Raw genomic sequence first — 5628 nt, 5'->3', positions numbered from 1 at the left:
TAATTGATTAAGATGTAGGAACATAAAGCTGCGTTTAATAGTAGATAACACAAATCACCGCAAATCCAACGGCCGTCACGCCATTAATTACGTGAATCTCTGAATTCCGCAAATCGTAGATCCACCCTCGGTCCACTTTGTCACGATCAGTTTCCGTTTCTTGGCCCATCGACCTTCTAACTTTGGCAAATCCTCGTAAGTATCCGCTACTCCCTCGAGACTGGGCCAGGCCGGTAGAGTTAGAATAACGAACTCTGCTACCTTGAGAGCAGGGAGTGGAAGAGGCTAGAACGTCTCATGCTTGGTTGAAGAGGCAAGCCTTCGAAACTTGTCGCTTTTGGATGCGGTAACCTCTAAGTACGTCGAAAGCTAGACTACGATGACGGAAGAAGATTACCCTGAGAGGAAAAAGCAACGAGAGAAAATCGCGGAGAGCTCGCGGTCAGGACAGAAAGAGAGAGTTCGTTGCACGCGATAAACTATAACTACTACTGAATCTCGTCAGTTAATCTACTGACTATTACCGTCTAATTATGGGTGAGGTAACGTCAGCCCATCCTTCGTCGTTTCGGTCAACTGCTACCGTCTAGCCTCCTGCACTTTATGCATAATCTTCAGTATCTATCTTGAAGAGGTCGCCGTGAATCGACCTGTAACTAGCATCATGACGTTGATGCACGAAGTGGGTGTACACGGATCGTCGTACGTCAACCGCTGGACTCGTCTATCGCGCGGCTATACTTACCGCATGACATGCGCAATTTATACGTATAGCGGGTTAGCGAGTACATAGGTGCATAATAGCGGGTCGTTTATCTACCGTTAATTCACCGAAAATTTATTATCCACTTATGCATTATCGCTTAATAAAACAAAACCGGCCTTATCGCCACAGCCGCTACCTCTTATTTAGTTTACCTCTTATTTCTTTCTCGCTAGACGCTCAGTTCCACTAAATTTTATCTTATTGTACAAGCTAATAATCTTGTACAATCAATACGTGCATAATCCGCTGTTTAATCTTAATCCCAATGTCCCATTTTCCATCTCTAATGTAGATTCCAATACGGCGCGCCGCTTGATAATGTGATTACAGTACTGTAGATTGCACCTTCGTGACGTCGCTACACAAGCGGTACATTCCTCCTTTTTTTTTTTTAAACCGTAGCTGTTAATCGGCATAATCCTTTATCCGCGCTACGTCAAACCTCACTCTTTATCGTGGCAACTTCCCGAGCCATACGTTAACCCAGCGGTCTCGGGGTGACATGAAATTCTAGGCCGTCACGAAACGCATGTCTGCAGAGCCTCTACCCGCACGGATCGAAATAATTCGCATGTATTACGCGCACGAGAAAGTGCCCCGACGACGATGATGCAGCGTTTGTTCCGTAGGTCAGGCATCAACTAATCAGAACGGATCACCTCGTAACCTGATTGTTGTTAGCAGCAAAATTGATGGTAGTTCTTAAATGAATATTTCCAGTAGTCATGCATTTATACGAAGTGCTTCATATACTGTATTAAACGAATTCATTATTAATTCTTTTATACAACTGACATCTATTATACACTGAGAAAAATTTCTGATTGAAAATTAGACAAAAATTCTAATCGTATCGATCAAATTCTGAATTATCTAGAATTATAATAAATTTAAAAATGGAGAAAATTCTGATTTGTCCCATTTTCAATGAAAATTTCAATAAATACAATCAGACTCTTTTTCAATGTAATAATGTTAATATTTGTACACAATCTTCGCCAGATTGATATCAGTTATAATATTGTATCAAGTTTATTAATTAATTATGAATAAATCGTACCTGAAATCTTCGATATAAGGATAAACGTGTACGGAAATGTAACGAAACAACTTCTTAACAGTTTTTATACGTCGATTATTTGAAACAGTAATGAAACAGCTGATACACCTTGTTTCTTCCACTTTTACTCTCTTTTTCTTCTCTCGACGAAACGAAGTGATCGCAAACGGCTGAAGGAAAAGGTGATTACAGCATTACCGCGATTTTATGGCATCCGAACGAGTAACAGACGGCGAGTACAGAGACATTATCGGTTTTTTGGTAGTCGGGGATCTTAGTTTTACTGGTCGTAAACAGCGAAACGGAAAAAAGTTATCGCCCGGCATCGACTTTCTCTCCTTTCCTTTTCTGGATTTCCACGCTTCCATTGCGTTGCTACCGCAGATCTTGCGCTGCTGCCTCACCATAAATCTCGGCTGGAAAACTGCAGGAGAAACAAAGCGGGAACCGCCGCGCCGTCGATGCATCGCCGGTAATTGCGAGCGGTCGAGTAATAAGACGAATTGGTTTATTGCCTTTTCGGTGCAATCACGACGGAGGCACGCCGTCCGGTACACGCGCTTTCCACCTTGCTCGCAATTCCACCATGGCTGGGCAATTCATTTGCGACAGAAATTAAAAGACTTGCCGATCGATCGGCGTTAACAAACTACCGGGATGAATTCTCGAATTATTCCCGCGTGCGTGGATTGCGTAATTAAGCTGGCGCTGGGTAGTAACGCTTAATCGACCGTACGCGCGCCGGTGATAGGAACAGTCAATGCCGAGGCTACAATTTTCATTAACGCCGCGTCGGAATGATTTTGCCGACGGTTTTCGTTTATTTGACCGGATAAATACGTCACCGGATTTAAACTACCAGGCCTTTGGAAATGCAGTCCGGTTGGCGCCATTCTCATTGCATTTTTCCTCTTTCCGGCGTACCTGTAAATACGCGTACATATAATAGACTCGCGTTGATAACGTCGCGATATTCCGCCGCTTTTTTTATTTCATGCCCGCGTTCCACGCGGCGCGCAAATGAAACGGCATTATCCGAATATTATTTTCATTCTGGAAATAACTCCGGGGATTTATATGGAAATAACATAACGCGCGACTGCGTCCCGCGACTTTCCCGATCGACAGAGAAAACCGATGGTACTAAATGTTCGAACGTTTATTTAATGTCGTCGTTTATTTAATATCTCCTATACGCGTCTTTTGCATTTTCTCATAAGCTAACCATTCTCCAATTTTATGACGATGTTACGAACGGCACGTTTAATGCCGTTGTAATCGGCTGTGAGAACACGAATCAACATTCTCGTGCAGCGTGTGTAAATACATCATGGAGATTTATCGTGAGATAAAACGCGCTGGCCGAAACTTCGCGCTAAAGACGCGACAACACTCGCCAACTCACACTGACATTCTCATCGGGTAATTCAACCCGGTGGTAAGCGTCACGCGAGATCGAAGAAACTTGTAAACTCCGATACTATCCGTCGAACTCCCGTGGGAGTGTAGTGGAAAATTCGATCATCGGTAATCGACCGCGACGAGCTCCACGAGAATGTCGCAACTTTCTCGAACGAGCGCGTGTAAGAAGCGGCGCAATCGCGGTTGCGAATCAAACGATCGATTTTATATAAAAATACAACTTTTTTCCACTTGCGACTGGTCTTGCTGCTTAGTTAGTTACTCGAATATATCCGCGGAATTTCTCGGTGAGGTCAATAATTCGAGGGAGTGCTCGTGCGTACCCTTTTGGAATATACTTCCCGGCTTTTCCTTCGCTATAAATGTGACAAAGCATCGTACAGGTATTGCCCCTTGGGCAACATTGCGCCTTACAATACATGATGCAATTTTCTCGCGTGTCTGAAATGCAAGCCACGGAGATGCCCGTCATCGTAAATCCGCGCTATTACGGAACCAGTCTACTGTAATGCTTGGCCCTTCGTAATCCCTGCTCACGTACTTGGTCCATGCGGTAAATCAAATTTTACATTCGGTTTATAGGTTCGCCAAAATCCTGTAAAGATGCAGGCAATCCGCGCGCGGCTCTAGTCCGCCAACTTGGAATTATATTACGTTACAGTGACGAAATTTTAAAACAAATAATGCAAATCCGTGACAGTTTGCCGAAAGTTTAGCAGTACTCTCTTAGGATCTGATTTATATATGAGATGGAAATTTGCAGAATCTGGATTCGGGATTCGTTGGTCGAACGGACGGTATGAAAGGAAAGGAAAGCTTTTCGATAAAGGGTGAAATTCACGTTCCGGCGCATTCTCGTATGCGCCTTGTAATTTTAAGTGCCACCACACCTTGCCAGAACTCATCCTATTCCGTTACTCGCCCTTACTATTTTGACGACGCGCAGAACAGAGCACGGGTCCCTCTGCGACACCCTGACATCGCCGGATTGTGTGAGCGGAATTCAAAATCGTCGTCCCATAGGCGTTTTCACGGGAGGAATCGGCGCGTTAACGATTTATTTCGCAGGCCGTACTACCGTCCGAGTGCTCTCGAGCCCTAGCATCATAAATACGGTCACGATCCACCGTTTTCTTCTTCCTCGGGCAGAACTCTACCCCTCAGTCAGTAATGATAACGACGTGGTCGAGGCGAATCGATCGTCGATTTCGTCGGCGTCGTCGTTTCTGCAGTCCGCACCTCGTCGCCGACCATAGAATTCCCGGAGCACCATTACGTGTTTTTCCATGCGTTATTTGTAACGATGTGAACCGCAATGTGATATGTACATCGGTCTTTACAAGATCAAGTCTGAATTTCAAATGCGTTTATCGTGCTCTGCATGTTCCTTCCCTCAGGTCAATACATGAATGTATTTAAATATGTTTTATTTAAGTCAGTAAATGACTTGTGAACGTTATAGGGCGACCAAAAAATTCGACACAAAGTTTTGCATTTCTTGAATCATTATTAACATACGAGTATATTTACAAAACTATGAACTCTTAGTTATTAAACACCAAAATAATACGTATGCTTAATTTCGAAATAGCCAGCTTTAGCTTTGATACAAGTTTTAATGTGCTTTCGAAACGCATCAATGATGGCACCTTTTCACGGATGAATTTTTCCGAGCAGCCAGTAGAGCGGTTTTCAATTCACCATTCGATAAAAATTTTTTAGTACAGAAACTTTTTGTGATAGTTAATAGTTAAGATAACTAACACTTCAGAGTTTTTTTTTTTTAAGTAAATTTTACTACAAACTGACGTTATTTGTCATCTTTTTAACATCAAAATGTGATGTTTTTAATGTCATTTTGACATCAAAATGACGATAAATCTGTTTGCTACCTGGGTAATAATTTGATAAACACAGAAAACGTTCTCACAAACTTTTTTGTCATCCTGTATCTGTTTCGTTAAAAGTAGCTATGCCGCCCAATCTTGCAGTGAACGGAATATATCAGTAGTTTCTCATTGGAAAAATTTATCGAGGGCATCGCCCTCGTAAATAATTCCAGACATATTCAGAATTAAAATATCTCGCACTGTTGTGTTGATTGAGTTTGAGGTGAGATAAAATTGAGGTACAGGTGATTTTATGACTCTCGGGGAAAACCTATTTCAGTGCGTGCAACGATAAAGCTGGTAACGATAAAGCTGGCGTTATAACATCGACTGTACCAACATTAAATCATTTTTAAACTGTCAAACGCTCGGCGATTGTTCGGCCATCGTTTGGACTCTTTAACACCGGCTTCCGGACCCACGGCGAAACAGAGGCGGACACGAGTGCGGGCGCCGTCGTTTGATATTCGATCAGCGTTCGATAAAACCGC

This window comes from Trachymyrmex septentrionalis, unplaced genomic scaffold (assembly GCF_001594115.1).
Source record: "Trachymyrmex septentrionalis isolate Tsep2-gDNA-1 unplaced genomic scaffold, Tsep1.0 scaffold25, whole genome shotgun sequence".
Classification (NCBI taxonomy): domain Eukaryota; kingdom Metazoa; phylum Arthropoda; class Insecta; order Hymenoptera; family Formicidae; genus Trachymyrmex; species Trachymyrmex septentrionalis.
This window is presented reverse-complemented; position numbering follows the sequence as displayed.